Here is a 17,347-nt window from a genome sequence, read left to right as displayed (position 1 = left end):
CCCAGCTGATCCCACCAAATGCAGAGCATGACCTTGGCGCCGTGAATGTTCTGTTTTGCCGTCGACGTGGAGGCATGTCCAAGCTTCCCCATGACTTTCTTCGCTTAGGATTATCGTAGTGGACCCATTTTTCGCCGCCAGTTACAATGCAATGTAAAAACTCCCTTTCGGTTGTGCCTTTGAAGCAGCTGTTCACATGCAAAGAAGCGCCTTTCGACATCTCTTGGTTTCAAGTCGTAAGGAACCCAGTTTCCTTGTTTCTGAATCATCCCCATGGCTTTGAGGCATTTTGATACGGCTTGTTGCGTCACTTGCAACGTTTTCGCCAATTCCTCTTGGGTTTTAAACGCATCTTAGTCGAGTAATGCTTCCAATTCAGCATCTTCGAAAATCTTCTCCCTTCCACAACCATGCCGGTCTTCGACTTCATAATCACCATTCTTAAAACGTTGAAACCATTCACGACATGTTCTTTCACTTAGGACAGCCTCACCGTACGTTATTAAATTCTACAACATCCTTAGAATACTTTTCTAAATTTTCAAGTTAATCCCAGTAATAGTTTCGGAGATATACAAGTAGCCTTGAGAACTTGTGCGCTCGCGGCTAGCTAGGCTAATTGCGTCATCTTTAAATGCGTTTTTCTCGAAACTGTGTTTTTGAAATCGGTTGGCAAGATTTTTCGAGAACTACTCAACCGTTCTTCATGAAATTTTACACAGCTCTGTAAGACACAATTCTTAAAAACTTGGACGAAGGATTTTTTTGTTTACAACAATTTGAAAAAAAATGTCGCGAAATCTTTACCGAAATTTTAATTTTTTTGTAAAAATGTGTGCCAAAAATACGATCTTTAGTTTTTTTTCTTTCTTTAAGTTCTAAGTTAAGGTTTTAACTGAAACGCGTATTTTTTTACTTTATATGATGATGTAAGGAGTTATTCTGTCAACGCGGCGCATCTTTTTTCCGAGGGGTCATCGGAAATGACGTCGCAATGGCCGAGTTTAAAATATTTTTTTCAAAAATTTCAGAATTTCTTTGTTAATGGGGAATGTTTGGAATAGTAAAAAATTCTAGTAAAAGATTTAATTTTTTATATGACAAAAAAAATTTTGAAAAACTCTGTTTTTTACCCGAGGGACCCATGTAACCCCGTAATACTTGTATATGGAAATATGGCTATAAATGGTATCGAAAACTTGTAAACCGCAAATTTCGTAAAAAATATTTTAATTTTCTATTATTCGCGTTCAGTCTGAAGACAATTTCGGAACTCTTCGTTTCAACTTAAATTTGCAACACAAAATTTCTCTCCCTTTAAAAAGTGTTGAATTCTATATTATGTATGCTATGCTGTAGAACATGTAAACATACTTATTTTTATTCGCACCAACATCCACATGCATCACAACACATTTTGAAGTGAAGACGCACGGTCCTGCCACGCGTGAGCGGTGCCGAGAAATTAAATGAAATCGAACGTAAAACTTCGACAATTGGCTACAGTCCGACGCCAACAATCAAATTACCATGCAAGGTGCTCAATCAATGCGCTGGAAATTGAATATTCTCATTGACTAGAACTTTCGACCGAGCGCACACGCAACCGCACCAATAACGCAATGTGTGCGCCACAGCTTGAGTGTGTTTTCGCACAACTTTGCCAACAATCAAAGCACTTCGCACGCAATCAATCGAAGGATTAAGCAATTCAACGCAAAATATGTACAAAGGCTTCATTCTTCGCTTGACGGCGTGGAGGCCACATCGAACGTCGACTAATTTACATGGAATGGACATGGCCGTTACACGCGCAGATCAGCAAGCTTTTCATTTAAGTAGCAACTCTAGTTTTGTTTGTTTGTAGGTTTGTGTGAGTTGTATGCGCTTGTGGGCGCAAATAACTCTTTCGATACAGTGGTTGTGTATATTGTATATGTGTTTGAATGTATGTAAGTATTTATGTGTGTATGTATGTAGGTTGGGTGATATACATATGTATATTCGTGGTTACTGCAGTAAGTTAGCTTGTTTTGTTAGTTAACGGTCAGTGGTGCGGCGACTTGCCTGAACTCGGTCGTCACTTTTGCTTTTTGACTAATTGGCACTTGGGAGTCAACTCGGCTGCTACTGTTATTTGCCGGCGTTCTTGGTTCGTTGATTATTAAAGTGCTAGGCCTGCTAGCTCTAATTGCTGCTGTTGCTATTATAACGCTATTCGCGTAAGCAAAGCAGTTAGTATGGCAGTTTTGGTGACATTCTAGTTAAATTTGCTTCCAAAATTTTGTGCTTCTAATTGAAATGTGATTTTTATGCCGAGCATTTGGGGTTAACGTGAAACAAAAATTGATATTCCAACATTTCATAAGTAGTGACCCTGATCCTTTACTGGAAAAAAACGAATTTTCTCTCCATAACTAAATCTAATACAGTATCATATGAGGAAATACGAATTTCAAATTCTTTTTTAACACTTAACCGCCTTAACAGTTGTCTTAGCCAATACTCCACTTAACAGCCAAATTTGCTAGGATTTAATTCTCTACCAGCATAACTTTCGTTATTATTATGCAGTAATTTATAGACAACTATATTTTTCCTGCAATTTTCTTTTAGCGCTCTTCTTAATTTTATTGACCTTCCTCCACACTTTGCTGCCCCCACCTTATTCTTATTTTGCTTTTTGTTTTTACTTTTGCTTCTCTTCTTCCTCCATCCATTTACTATCCTATCATTACTATTATTATTATTGCAACTTTGTGTGCCATTCAGGTTTCATTTCGCGTCTACAGTTTCTCTTATTTCTGCTGCACAACTCAAGTAGCGCTTACAAGTGTTGCATAAGGGCTCTTCAATATTTTATTAGTATTCTTGCGAAATTAATGAGTGTCAGTGAGGTTTTGTTGGACAGCAGTGAATTTTTACTGTATTCTTAGCAAAATGTTATATAAACAAACTTGCATGCACACATACATATAATTGTAGGTATATATATGTATATATAAGTGGCATTCGACAGCATTGCACTGAGAGCAGAGACAGAAAAAAATTGAAAAAAGTAAATATGAAATACCAATGTTTTAAGAACTTAAATGCCTTTTTATTATTTTTTCAGGTTTTCACGGCAAGTACCCTCTTTCAGACCACGAAAAGAAGAGAAAGAATTTGAGTAAAAGGCTTTTCTTCTTATATAATTCAATCCAGGTATATATCTTTCATATAAACATAATACATATTATGAAAATTAAGAAATTTATAATCTGTTAATCCCGTTGTTTGTTTACTAACATTTAGAGGCACACCAGCACAAAATATGCTAATATGTTTGCTTTAACAATACAGGAATAGTATGAAAATATAGGTATTCCCAAATTAAGTATCCTCACCAAATATCAACATATTACAATGAATCATAACACATGAAATAACATTCTTTCAGGCCCTTGTGAGAACATTTATTTCCTTTCTCTTTTACTTGTCTAGTTCCAGTTCTTTGAATTTTTGCAGCTACTGTAATGTTATTAGATCCATAGTACTACTACGCATTACTTTGGCTGGAGATCGGTTTTTAACCAACATTAAAAAAATTGTCTCAAAGCGATGACTTTCCGTTAATTTCACCACTCTATTTCGGTTTATTCCGGAGCTTTATGATTTTGAGCAGTATCCTCTAGTACTATTACATACATATAAGGCACTTAAACAGTGAGTGAGAGAGAGATAGAGAGAGAATTTTATTTTTTTATGTTTTACCATCCACCTTTCACAATTTTAGTTTGCCCTATATTAGAAAAGAAAGTTAAAATCATGTCTGGAGTAACTGTAAAATGGTACACCGTGAACCTTGACGCTTACTAGTTTTAGCTTAAACATATTTCTACGCCATTACCATGACCGCCGTTCTGACAGCAGTCCAGTAACAGGGTAGTTTTTAGGCTTCTCCGTAAAATTTGAGTGCGCAAATCTAGAGAAGTAGCAGCTCGGCGTCGGTGTTGCAGATGCACGTAATCGGACCGCTGGATGCATACATTAAATTATTCGAAAAACACGCGAAGTATAAATTAAAAATTCACCTTTCAATCTCAAATACGGAGCACAGTAGTATGTAAACTCCAGCGCCTATTGCTGACTTTTTACCGAAATTATGTGAAAATAATATTGATATTCGAAGAAGTTATCTTCCTAATAATATAACACTACGTCAAAGTGGGTAAAATTCGCTGATCAATCTGTGAGGTTTCATAATTAAACTCATTAGGAATCTTTCCCTGGTAATGATAAGCCAATTCGGGTCAATATTAGCCCCTAGGCCCCAAAAATCTAATACAAGAGTTCTTAGCTTCTGGTTGGCTTTACATCGTAAATCCTTATCGGTCAATATGTAAGACATTTTAGATGCGGGAATTACTACCAACAGATTTCCATATATTATTTATAATGATTTTTATTCTAGCAACAACGTTGCGGGAGTATTTATTTGTTCAATATGTTGTAAGTCCTTAGTCAGATATAGGGTTATATATACCAAAGTTATCAACAGTCGAAATGGATTTCTTCTTCGTGCAAGCTGTTTGAGATATCATGATGAAACTTGGTACACGTTTCATAAGAAAAATCGCAAAATCGGCCTTCTGCCACGCCCACAAAATATTTTTATTGTTTTATTAAAGTGAAATTTGGCACAAAAGATCGCATTCATATTTGGACGTAGAAAAATATTGACCTATATTTTCAAAATGATTCAGGCATTTCCATATACAGTTCAAAAATGGAAGAAATCGGATAATAACCACGATCCCATACAAAGGTTATGTTGCAAATCACTAAAAGTGCGTTAACGGACTAACGAAAAACGTCAGAAACACTAAATTTTACGGAAGAAATTGCAGAAGGAAGCTGCACCCAGGCTTTTTTTAAAAATTGAAAATGGGCGTGGCCTCGCTTATGGACCAAAAACCATATCTCAGGAACTACTACACCGATTTCAATGAAATTCGGTATATAATATTTTCTTAACACTCTGATAACATGTACGAAATATGGGTGAAATCGGTTCACAACCACGCCTTATTCCAGTATAACGCTATTTTGAATTCCATCTGATGCCTTCTCTGTATATTACGAGTATAAACATTAGGAACCAATGATGATAGCGGAATAAAACTTTACAAAAATACGGTATTTGAAAAATATGTAAATGACGTATAATGAAATCTCGATTATCACTTTATCATGCGAGAGTATAAAATGTTCGGTGACACCCGAACTTAACCCTTCCTTACTTGTTTTTTCATTGTTTTAATAAATTCTACAACACCTCCAGAATATTGACCTATATTTTCAAAATGATTCGAGTAATAGTTCAGAGATATACAAGTAGCCTTAAAAACTTGTGCGCTCGAGGCTAACTTGGCTAAGTGCGCCGTCTTTAAAAGCGTTTTTTTTAACTGTGTTATTTAAGTCGGTGGGCAAGATTTCTAGAAAACTAATCAGCGAATCTTCATGAAATTCTACACAGGTCTTTGAGATACAATTCTTAAAGACTTTGACGAAGGATTTTTTTCGTTTACAATTTACTATTTGAAATAAAAGTCGCGAATTTTTCACTGAAATTTTAATTGTTTTGTAAAAATGTCTACGAAAAATCCAATCTTCAGTTTATTTTCTTCTCTATGTCATAAGTTAAGGTTTTAACTGAAACACGTATTTTTCACATTATGTAGATGATCCTGTAAGGAGTTATTCTGCCAATGCCGCCGGAAATGGCGTCGCAGTGGCCAAGTTTAAAATATTTTTCTCCGAAAACTTCCGAATTTCTTTGCTAATAGTGCATGTTTGTAACAGTAAGAAATTCTAGTAAAATATTTAATATTTTATATGAGAAAAAATTGTTGAAAAAGGTTGTTTTTCCCCCGAGGAAACCCATGTAACCTCTTAATATTTTTTCTCTCCTTGTTTGGTTTTTAAAAGTGGGTGTAAATTTTCCATCAGCCTGTCATACATTATGTTTCGATAACTCAGCAATTAGAAAAGTTTTTGAATGGGAAAATTTAAGTTAAGCAGTTTATTCGAATGACCTCACAACACTCTCATACCAATTTAATTTAGCTTTCTCTTCTCAATCGATGTAGCCAAAAAGCGTATAGCTGTTGATATGGATTAATTAATTTTCTGTTTCTACGAAAACCTCATAGGCGACGAACTTAATTCCGATACGTGGAAAAATAAATTCATTTATTTTCATTTAAGCTCAGCGAGGGAGGACTTCCCTCTTGAAATAATTTCTCAGAAACATAGCTGGCTGCAGTTTTGTACCGTTTATGTGGGTTTCAAACTCAAAAAATGGTTTCGAAGTTTTAAGGCTATTTTGACACATCCTTATTTTCTCAATTTTTGTAAATTGTTGCATGTTATTCCATACCTGGGACTGAGCGTTTGTATAAGTGATACACAATACTGTCTCATATAAGCAAATGCAGAGAATTGTGCTATTTTCTGTCGCAACTGCAGATTTAACAACACTTTTATGTGCAAACGAGTATCAATTATTAAGCTCAACGAAAACTGCATTTAACTGTCGAGTCTTTCAAAAGTTAAGCCAAAAAGCCATCATTCAACACACGAGCGCATAAACGGCATACAAACTTCATTCCATCCATTCGTTTGAGCCTTGAGCCGTCATCCCGCGCGCTTACAAAAATATTGCGAGTAATTGCTCGCAGCATTAAATGCATATATTTCAGTTTAAGCCGCATATGTTCAGGTAAATAAGTAAATAACTAAAATACAATTCAAATGCTGTCGTAAAGGCTTTGCACCTGTCAAAAATGCAAACCCACCTGCATACATATTTTATGAGGCAGAAAATCGATCACAGCTTGCAGCCGCAAAAGCACATGCAAAGCATTCGGGCGTATTTATTCCAGGCAAAATCCCATTTAAATCAATAAACAAATGAAGGCACACACCAACATAAAAAAAAAATAATAACAACAAAACAAATACGAACACAGCAAATATTTGAAAACCATAGCGAAAAACAACTGTGACACACGGTAAATAAGAGCCACACAAATGAAAAATCAGCATCCATAAAAAGATAAAAAAGCACCCACCCAACAAACTCTCGATTCGGACAAATGTCTGCTGGTGTCTGTTTCAGCGTCAATTTAAATAATCGGCTTACGAAAATGCTGCCAATTTATTGCCTTGCAAATGCGAAATGATAATTTTGCTCAAAACAAAAAAAAAGCGGATGTGATAAACAAATAGTCTGGCAATGTGCCTGAATAAAATGTAATAAAACTCACTCGCATATTTGTCCTTCTGCAGAAATTGTTTATATGTATGTATGTGTATGTAATTGGATATGAAGAAGTTTTAATTTTAACGGAAATAGTCGTACTTTTCCAGACAGAAGTTAGATGAAATGAAGAACTGCAAATAACATTTTTAATGATAATTGGCTGAATTTTCAAACTCTCATTAGTGCGGGAAACAGATCCTCCTGGATTTCTAACTTTTCTACGTTATCCCTATATTGGAGTTAGTCCAATTAAAAAAATCCAATTTATGGATTAAAATTAATCAATATTTAGAAACAATATTATTATTATTACCCACATAATTACCCTCTCTCGGCGCAGTCATGAAACGCAAGAGAGTTTTAAGCGTCGAGAACTAAAACTGCTCAGATAAAGAAACAACAATTTCAACAGCTAAGATTTAAAATAAGTTATAAACAATTGTTACGATTTTATTTATGGAGAGAAAGCAATATGCCCTTTTAAATTTTGAAAAGTGAATCCGATAAATAAAATATGCTGGAATGAGTATTAAAATCATGACGTATGCGACGGAATGGCTCGTTAAGTTCAAAATTTGATCTACAAGATTATAATATTAAGAGTCTAAACTACCTCGAAAAGCGAACCGGGATATTAAATTTAACTTCAGACAAGAGAAAAGAACTTCTAACTGTTCCATTCAAGATTTTTACTAAGAATTATTATATTCTTTCAGCATTCTCTACGACTCGTAAGTGTAGGTGGACTTATAAGTTTTAAAGGACTAGTCTTAACCTCTGATCTCATCGGAAATGCCCTAAGGCGAAAAGTAAAACTTGTTTTTATACCGACTTGTCATAATGGATTTCGTAACTAAGGTTCCATACAACAGAGCTATATTCCAATATACATAGGTCTAACCAAAGGTGTAAAAAGTGCTTTAGTAACATATGGATATCTAAATTTCGTATACCTGCAAGAAAAGATTTTTAGCTTAATTTTAATAGTGACTTGGTTTACTACATTTATTCTTAATCGAATTGAAATCAATTTAAAATTGGAATGCAACACTGCGTTGTCCTCACTGCCAATTCTAGTCCAGTCTGCAAATTTGGTTTTGTGCATTGATAAAACAGCAATCAGTTGATCAATTTTCTACTATAGAAAAAATACAATATGAAGAACACACACAAGTGTAATAGCTGATTGTTAATCGTTAATCAAGCCTATCGTTATTCCGCCTGTGCGAAGGGCAAAAACTGGTTTTTCAATTATAATTCTAATGTTCTAAATTAATGTGACTGCGCGAAAAGGTTTTATCGCCTTGTCGTACACTTTTTCTCAAAGTTGTGTATCAAAGCAGCTGACTGAAATACCCTGAAAAGGCTGGGATATCAACCAGCCTAAAAAAGGTCTGCTAAGGTGAAAACCCTTCGTCATGAGTAACTGATGATACCTTTTTAAGAGTTTTCGGGTATCATAAATGACCAACATTTACGGCTTCCAAATGAGATCCATCGCCATCTGTGAAGCGAGAATCAACCTTTCGGCTAACCTAACTCAACCTCAACAAAAATGTAAGTCTAACCTAACGAAGCATAATTCATTGGATAAAGTACTTAGAAATATTTGTGAACTCAAGATTATTTGGCTAAAAATATGGGATAACACAAAGGAATGCGAGAACTTTGAACATTGTAAGCTCATTATAAAGCATACATATTTCTTAACAATAATGATTTTTATTTTTTTTATAAAGTTCCATATATTATATATTAAAGTCTTTAAATACTAAACTTAATTTATATTTTTGAGGTAAAGGTGTCTTTGTCAGAAGATCTATCCATTTCGACCTGAAGTTACTCCCGTCCTACATATGCTAAAGCGTAAGCTTCATAATTTTACCAGTTAAATACATTTCTGTCATGAATACATGACTTCTTCTTCTTTATTGTCAAAAACACCTCTTGCGCGGTTATAGCAGAGGTCCATAATTCTTCCGCAAAACCTTTTTCTCAAACACTCCTGAGGCCGACACAATTGCCGACACAATTGCCTACTCAGTCCGAAGTAGCACCTGTTGACAAGAGTTATTCTGAGCTGGATTTCGAGGCTGGCGCTGTTTATGCTGGTAATACTGGTTCCAAGATGGACGAAATTATCTAAGACTTCGTTATGACTGTCAACAGTGACATGGGAGCCAAGTCACAAGTGCGATGACTGTTTCTTTGATGACAGAAGATATTTCGTCTTACCCTCGTTCATTACCAAACCCATTTGCCTCGCTTCCTTGTCCAGTCTGGAGAGAGCATCACTAACGGAGCGTATGTTGAAGCCAATAATATCAATATCATCGGCATACGCCAGCAGCTGTACACTCTTATAAAAGATTGTACCTTCTCGATTCAGTTCTGCAGCTCGAACTAACCAGCAGTAGATTGAAGAAGTCGCATAATAGTAAGTCGCCTTGTCTAAAACCTTTTTAGTATCGAACGGCGCGGAGAAGTCCTGGAGGATGGAGCCTTATGTAGAAGCTCACGCAACTAAGGAAAGTTCTGTGAGCGCCATTCACTTGAGAGTGGGCAGAAACGACTTCCGGCCTTAGACCAAGTATCCTCTGGTTAGCCAAAGAATATCTATTTGAAGGCGAGCAAAAATGAGAAGACGAACCACCCCTCATCAAAGTTGTGCGCTCGGTTTGGGAACCGCCACATGAATATGTGTCTACTGATTGGTAAACCATTGGTTTTCCTGAAAAAGCAAATCTATGCGCATATTTTTTATAGCAAAGATCGCCTAAACCTCAACCAGCCTAAGGGAGAATTCGCGAAATTATAATTATCAATATGTATGGATTTGTCCGTTGTATTAAAATGCTTTTTACAGTTATTGTCGGTCGAACCTAATGTTGTATCTAAGCTAGGAAGAGATGTGATAGTGAAAACGGAAAGTTGCTTAGGTCAATCACTGTCATCACTTGACTCACTTTACACTCTTTTTTAAATAAAGTCGGTATTGATGTCAATTATGAGGCAATAGTAAAGACTAGGGCACTGAGAAGCAAGAGGAAACAGTAATTAAATTTGTTAAAATAGGAGATCTAGTACAAAAAAATCTTTTATCGAAATCTATTAAAGAAGTCGACATCAACAGGTTACAATTAATTTTATTCCTGGACAATTGAAATCTAAACACTACTGCTAAGAAACTAAAAGTGGTGGATACCTCTTAACAGAAAAGGTGTTAAACTGAAATTGTGATCAAAATTTTCCAATTGTTACGGTTGAAGGTATATAAATTAAATCAACACTTTTCCACCTCAATCACTTTGTCAAAATATACAAATTGAAATAAGCCGAATTTATAATTAGTTTTGTATCAGCGTGGAAACTCTTTCAGCCGTAAATTGTGCACTTCAACAAACATTTGATTTTTAAGCTCCATTCAAGTGAAAAAGATTATCTAAACAAGCGCAAAAACACCGAATTAGTTGATGAATGATTTTGTGATTTGTTAACCGAAACCGAAAAAACGAAAAACCACGCGAAAAATCGAAATTGAAATAGGGGCTTGACTTGCACAATTTCGCTGCTGATTGCGGAAAATCCACAAAAACAAAACAACAAAAACAAAATAGAAAATAGAAAATGACCACTCACCGTTTGTATTCATTCAATGCAGCAAATACGGGCATTTGAACGCGTCATGTGGACCGGCCGCAAAACCAACGAACCGCACACGCACACATTCAAAAATAGGAAACGTTAAAAATGGCGGGAAAATTAATGAATGAATAACTGAATGGGCAGTGTGGCGGCGTGGCGACGCCCACTCTGGGCGGCAGGGTGGGGAGGCACGCGCGGGCATGCGGTTGCGTGTGCGTGCTGCCGCAAAAGCGATTATCCGTACGGTCGCTTTGGTTTGACAATTAAAGGCGCCTAATGCGACATTTGCGAATTACATAAAAATTTGCTTGATGCATTGTTGTTGCTGCTGCTGTTGCTGGCATTGTTACCTTTTTCCGCTTTGTATTCCTATTATTTGATGCGGACATGCGAAAGTCCCATTTAGCTATGTGGCAGAGATATATACGCATAAGTACGAGGGCAGTCTGATAAAAGCTGAGTCTCGTTGAAGACATTCTCCTACTTAGTAAAATATAAGAGGGCTTGGACGCTATATACGATGACCCTTCCGTCTGTGGTGGTTTCCGTCAATAATTACCTTAATGTTGGTTAACGCGTTGGTCTTGTTCGCATGTCGGTTTATAAGGAGCCTCTCTCATATGCTCCTAAAACGGCTACCACGGAAGAAAACAGATAAAAGACGTCTCCTATTGACAAACCGTCAGCTAAAGATGCGTCAGATACCTGATACTAGTACGCCTCACAAGAAACATGGTGGTTGACTGCCACTTGTGCTCTTTCCGGATAACAGGAGAAGTAATCGTGATCTGAACTTACAATGCTGTTTGACGCTATTTAAACCGGATTATTTCTTCACTGTCATCAATACATGGATGATGTGGTATACATCAAAGGCTAAGGAACGGTCAAAGTCAAGGTCAAAGACCAAGGAATAGTTGAACTTCACCTTGCGAAACTTGTACAAAAAAGGGAAGATCTGTCCAATCGGTGAAACATCTACAGCGACTTCCTGGAGACGGATAAAACGGTTACAGGGTTCTGCCGAAGTATCAGGCTGTATTTAAAGTGATCCTACACCATGACTGCGCATCTACTGGCTTCTATATATTGCTGCCCTATCCAACGTAACATTGAAAATTTGGCCACAAGAGAAAGGTTTCCAACTTTGAAAAGGGTATTCCCCTCGTATAAATTTTAGTCGAATGATCGAAATCTGCTTTCAGATTTCCAAAATTTTTTTTTAGATAGTTTAAAGACTTCTTCCTGGCTTCCTCGTTCAACTTGAAACACTCGACTCAAGAAGTCTCCAAATTCTTAAACCCATCTGAAAAATACGTTGTCTGGAAGTCCGAGAAGCAGGTAGCAAAATCATTCCTTTTATTTAAACGCTCAGTGCTTATTGGACCACCCTCGTATATGCATAGGTATTTATGCGGCGAAAAAGCAATGAGTTGAAGCCTCATCAGAATGAAAATTCGCCCCAAACGCAAAGAGACAGTGGTCATTATGTTTCATGCAACAGTTGAACAAAAACGAAATAATAAATAAGATCGAGTTAGCTGAGCCCTGAAATGAGCTTTGATTTAGTATACCAAAGACGCGCATATTTGCTTGGGATTATGTAATATTTTAATTGGCTCACGCTCGCGGCGAAAGCGCAAGTTTCTTTAATATTTTCCATCTTTGTACCCTTTTGCCTCGCGCTTTTATTTATTGTTTTCACTTTTCGTATTATTTATAAAGTTTCTTTATGCGATCTTTTACGCACTGTTGGGCTTCGGATGCCCTGCGGAGTTGTTTGACCTTTATTGTTTAGCCGCGTGCCTTTGTTGTTCTTCTGTTGTGTTGTGCTGGTGCTTAAAACACCTTTTGCATTTATCCTTCTTTTGCTGGTTTGTCTTAATTAATTTTTCAAACTTTGCAGTTTACCAGTTGTTTATGATTACGAAAAATATATATATATGTACATACAACGAAATTGAAATAATGCAAAAGGCGGGCTTCTAATGACGAACCCAGCGCATCAGCTCCTGTTTTTCGGTGAGGTTGCACCAAAGGCTGGCTGCCTCTTTTGTTTTGTCTGCTATTGAAGTAAATCTCTTTATTAAGAATATACAACTTTCGAGCACAAAAAGCTTATCCTTTGTTAATGTGTGTATGTTTTCAGCATAACTAATAACGGTAAACCGGTTCCAGCAGAGCATAATTGCTTAACGAACTAAAATAACAATACATTTTTTTCCTTTTCTTGTTCGGTCCTCAGCTCTCTTATGCCCAAATGATCTTTCAAAATGGTTTTGACTAATCCTTCCGAAATTCCGACGATGCCAGTAAGATCTCTGGCCAATTCCTTTATTTCATTGACGTGTTGTTTAACAGATGATATTAACCTCTTTGTATAATTTATACCAACAAAAAACACTTGATCGTGACAAACAATTATCATCGAAGGTCTTTAACAACATTCTGAACATATGGCCACCAGATATTTGATTTCGCTCACAAAATTTAATGCAACTTTTTTGTTGAATCATTTTTCTCATTTTACTAGTTGTTGCTCACAGTAGTGTAAGATTTTTTTCCAAATTCAGGGGGAGCTATTTAATACATTTAACAACCAGACAAGATTGAAGTAAAACATCTGATTCGCTTTCACTATAACTAACATGCTAATGGAGATAACGCCAAAAATTCAGTTGATATCGGATATAATCAAGCAAATTAAATAATTTTACCAGAGGTTACAAAATGTTTCATAATTTTTATCACGTATACAAGCCATTATATGGAAAGTGGGGATGGTTAGCATAGGATTTCGTTAATTGTCGCAATAAAGGCACAGGTGTCCCAAAATTAACGCAATGACGAAGTTAAAACACTTCTACCATATTTTGTGTGAAATTTCCGAGATGAGGCCACCTAACTTCCATTATTTATGAAATAATTTTCTATATTGAAGACACATTGTTGTATCGTATTACGGCCCATCTGTACTTAGCTTAAACTGTCATGTGCTGTAGTGTAAGTCTTGGAATAATTTCGGGACACTCTTTATTTATAAGACGCAAAAGAACAGTGTCACCACTATATACAAGGTCTGTTTCTGGTGGCGCCATGGTATATGAAATAAAAAGTTTGATCTCTTGTTGACATTTCGTAAAAATTTTAAGACAATTGGATAAGTACAATCGATGTTAACGATCAAAAACTGACAGCAGCTTTTGGTCATCGGTCGTAAAATGCATTTTGAACAAAAAGCAAATATTAAATTTTGTTTTAAACTTGGGAAAACGTTTACTGAAACATTTCAAATGATGAAAAAAGTTTATGGTGATCAGTGCCTATCCCGTAGTAAGGTGCATGAGTGGTTTAATCGATTCCAAGATGGTCGTGAGGACCTCTGTGACGATCAGAAGTCGGTCGTCTTCAGAATTCAAAAATAAAGACAATGCTGATTTGTTTTTACGATTCCGAGGGTATTGTACACCGAGAGCCAGGTGGGACGGCCAAACGATTAATGCTGTGTTTTACCTTGGTGTTATGAAGCGTCTTTTGTCACGTATTCGTCGTGCTCGACCACAATACCGTGAGGCAGGGTCCTGGCGCCTGTTGCACGATAATGCGCCGTGTCATCGGTCGACGCTTGTCACTGATTTTTTGACAAAAAACTCCATATTAACCATTAATCACTCACCCTACTCCCCTGTGATTTTTACCTATTTGGAAAACTTCATTTGCCCACGAAAGGACACTGGTTTCAGGACATTTCAGCTATCCAAAAGGCGGCGACCGATATTCTCAAGAGCATTCCGAAAAATAATCTTAAACACTCATTTGAAATGCTAGTTGACCGGGCTAAACGCTGTATCGAAGCACAAGGAAACTACTTTGAATAAAAAAATATAACTTTTGAAAAATATTAATTTTTTGTTGTTTTTTTAACAGTCCTGTTTATTTTGCGACAGACCTTATTTATAACATAGTTTAGTAGTTGGCGAAATATAAATATATTATTGGGATTGTCACGCCCACGAAAATCTCCTCATACGTTGATCTTCCGTACTAAATTCTGGAAATATATTTCTATGATTTGATATAGATTTAGAACGTCACATAAAGCACCTTTTTTACAACAATTTGGCTTACGATGTGATAACATAGCATTAAAGGTAGCTTGAACGGTAATTCAAGGCTATATGTATGTATATCCGCTTCTAATGGCGCTAGTTGAGTTCAGCACCAATTTGTTGTGTATACCTCGCTATAATCAAAGAATGGAAAAATAATATTTTTAGAAGAAATATGCTCGAAATTTACGCAGAACAATTAGAAAAGTATTTCAATAAATTATACTCCTCTTTAGAAGAGTTGGAGAGAGGAGTTAGAAGGAAGCGAGGTACTACGTACGTCGTCTGAAAATTGGTGAATTGTGGAAAAGTGTGTTTTATGTACCGCTAAGTGAAACTTATATATGTATATGTATGCATACCCACACTAGCTGAAATCTAGACTATCCTGATTAAGGTTAGCACTTTATTTACAACAGCCACAAAATCGCAATCAGCATTACGAGCACTCAGCAGAGACCACAAACTACCGCGTTTTACGATGACAATAAAAACGCATAGTTATATACTTATAGTATAGAGAAATTAGTACTTAGCAAATAATAAGAAAATAATATACTATTTTCTATAGTCCCATCAAATTGGCATAAATAAGGCATCAATGGATTTATAGCTTCTTCAAGTATTTGACGAAGACCGTAATTTGTTTCAAGGAAACTAATTTCATATTTATTGTAGAACATTAACCAAGGAGGTTTTTTTTATGTACGTAAGAATGTAGATTTGTTCTTGTATGTGTCTACATAAAAGTAAAAGGCTTTATTGATTTTACTCGTTTTTATTCATGTTAATTTTGCAAAGAAAGTATGTGTTATATTTTTTATAAGGGAGATGTATATGACGCATAACAAATAATTTGGCATAATAAGTGAAGAAGCGGTCGTTTCAGCCTTCATTGAATGCTTATTAAGTGTGAGAACGAGTGTCTTTCTTGCATAATTTTAAAATTATATTAAAGGAGATTTGAGTGAGATTTTGAGTGCCAGTCATGAACTTAACATACACTTCGATTGTTATGCCGCTCAAATTGAGTTTTATTCTCCGCTTAGTGTTAATTCGTGGCTAGACTTTATATTTCAGGACTTAACAACCCTGGTGTTTCAATTGGGCAACTCACAACTTTATCGTAAAGTTTAATATATCAAATTGTTCTGGCATACGAGCGCTATTTGACCTACATATAGTACAGTAACTTAAAATTTTCCCTTCAGCCGAAGATGCGCGAAATATCGAACGATATTTTTTATAACTTGACGGCGCCATTTATATTATATACAGTAACTTAAATATTAGTTGTAGCAAAATAACTGATTTAATTCACGACATAATCGCGAGATTATTTTTTACAACTTTCGACGGAGTTTAACTCAGCTACAGAGCAACAATTAACTTAGTTCAATTTTTGACGATGAAGCTTCATCAAGGATCAGTGTTTATCGGTGGTATGGCGAATTCTATAGAGGTAGTAGATAACTCTAAGACGAATTTCGGCCTTTAGTGAGATTGAGGAAATTATTGGCGTCTGCATCAATGTTGCATGAGCAATTGACTGTAAAATAATTTGTTCATGTTGGATCCCACATAGTTGATCGATCGCTCTAAAAAAGACTCGTGTGGACGAAGCAATTTTAAAGGATTACATGGGTTTATGGGTTTCAAAAATTCGAATCTTTTTATTGTTTTAATAAATTCTACAACACCTCTAGAATATTGTCCTACATTTTTAAGTTGATTCGCGTAATAGTTTCGGAGGTACAGCCTTGAGAACTTGTGCGCTCGAGGCTAGCTAGGCTAAGTGAGCCGTCTTTAAACGCGTTTTTCTCGAAACTGTGTTTTTGAAGTCGGTTGGAAAGATCTCTCGAGAAATAATGAAACATTAAAATTTTTGAGATACAATCGTTAAAGACTTGGACGAAAAAATTTTTATCGATTACAACTATTTGAAAAAAAAATGTCGCAAAATTTTCACTGAAATTTTCTTGTTTTTGTAAATTCAATTTTCAGTTTTTTTCCTTCGTCCAAGTTCTAAGTTAAGGTTTTAACTAAAACACATATTTTTTCACTTCAGATGATCCCATAATGAGTTATACTGCCAACGCGGCTGCATCTTTTTTCCGAGGGGTCACCGGAAATTGCGTCGCAATGGCCGAGTTTAAAATTTTTTTCTCTTCCAGACCTCAAGTCGCCCGTAAACTATTTATAATTTCTTTCATTTTTGTTAATTTATCTTTATTTTCCAAAAAAATAAATATTTAAGTGTAATTGTTTGTTTTTGGGTTGAGTTATC

The 17,347-nt window shown here is 35.9% G+C and overlaps 1 protein-coding gene across 2 annotated transcripts in view; it reads left to right on the top strand.

Annotated features, from left to right (window-relative positions):
• LOC126751328 (5-hydroxytryptamine receptor 1) overlaps window positions 1-17,347 on the top strand; it is a 109,413-nt gene that overhangs the window by 47,583 nt on the left and 44,483 nt on the right. The window contains exon 2 of one of the 2 annotated variants that reach the window (XM_050461512.1): window positions 3,116-3,204. The exons of the other annotated variant lie outside the window; for it this stretch is intronic. The gene's annotated coding sequence lies outside the window, so the exon portion shown is untranslated. The remainder of the gene's footprint in view (window positions 1-3,115; window positions 3,205-17,347) is intronic. 2 annotated transcript variants of the gene reach the window in all.

Source organism: Bactrocera neohumeralis, chromosome 2 (genome assembly GCF_024586455.1).
Source record: "Bactrocera neohumeralis isolate Rockhampton chromosome 2, APGP_CSIRO_Bneo_wtdbg2-racon-allhic-juicebox.fasta_v2, whole genome shotgun sequence".
Taxonomy (NCBI): domain Eukaryota; kingdom Metazoa; phylum Arthropoda; class Insecta; order Diptera; family Tephritidae; genus Bactrocera; species Bactrocera neohumeralis.
The sequence above is the reverse complement of the archived record's forward strand: the minus strand, read 5'-3'. Positions and strand labels throughout refer to the sequence as shown.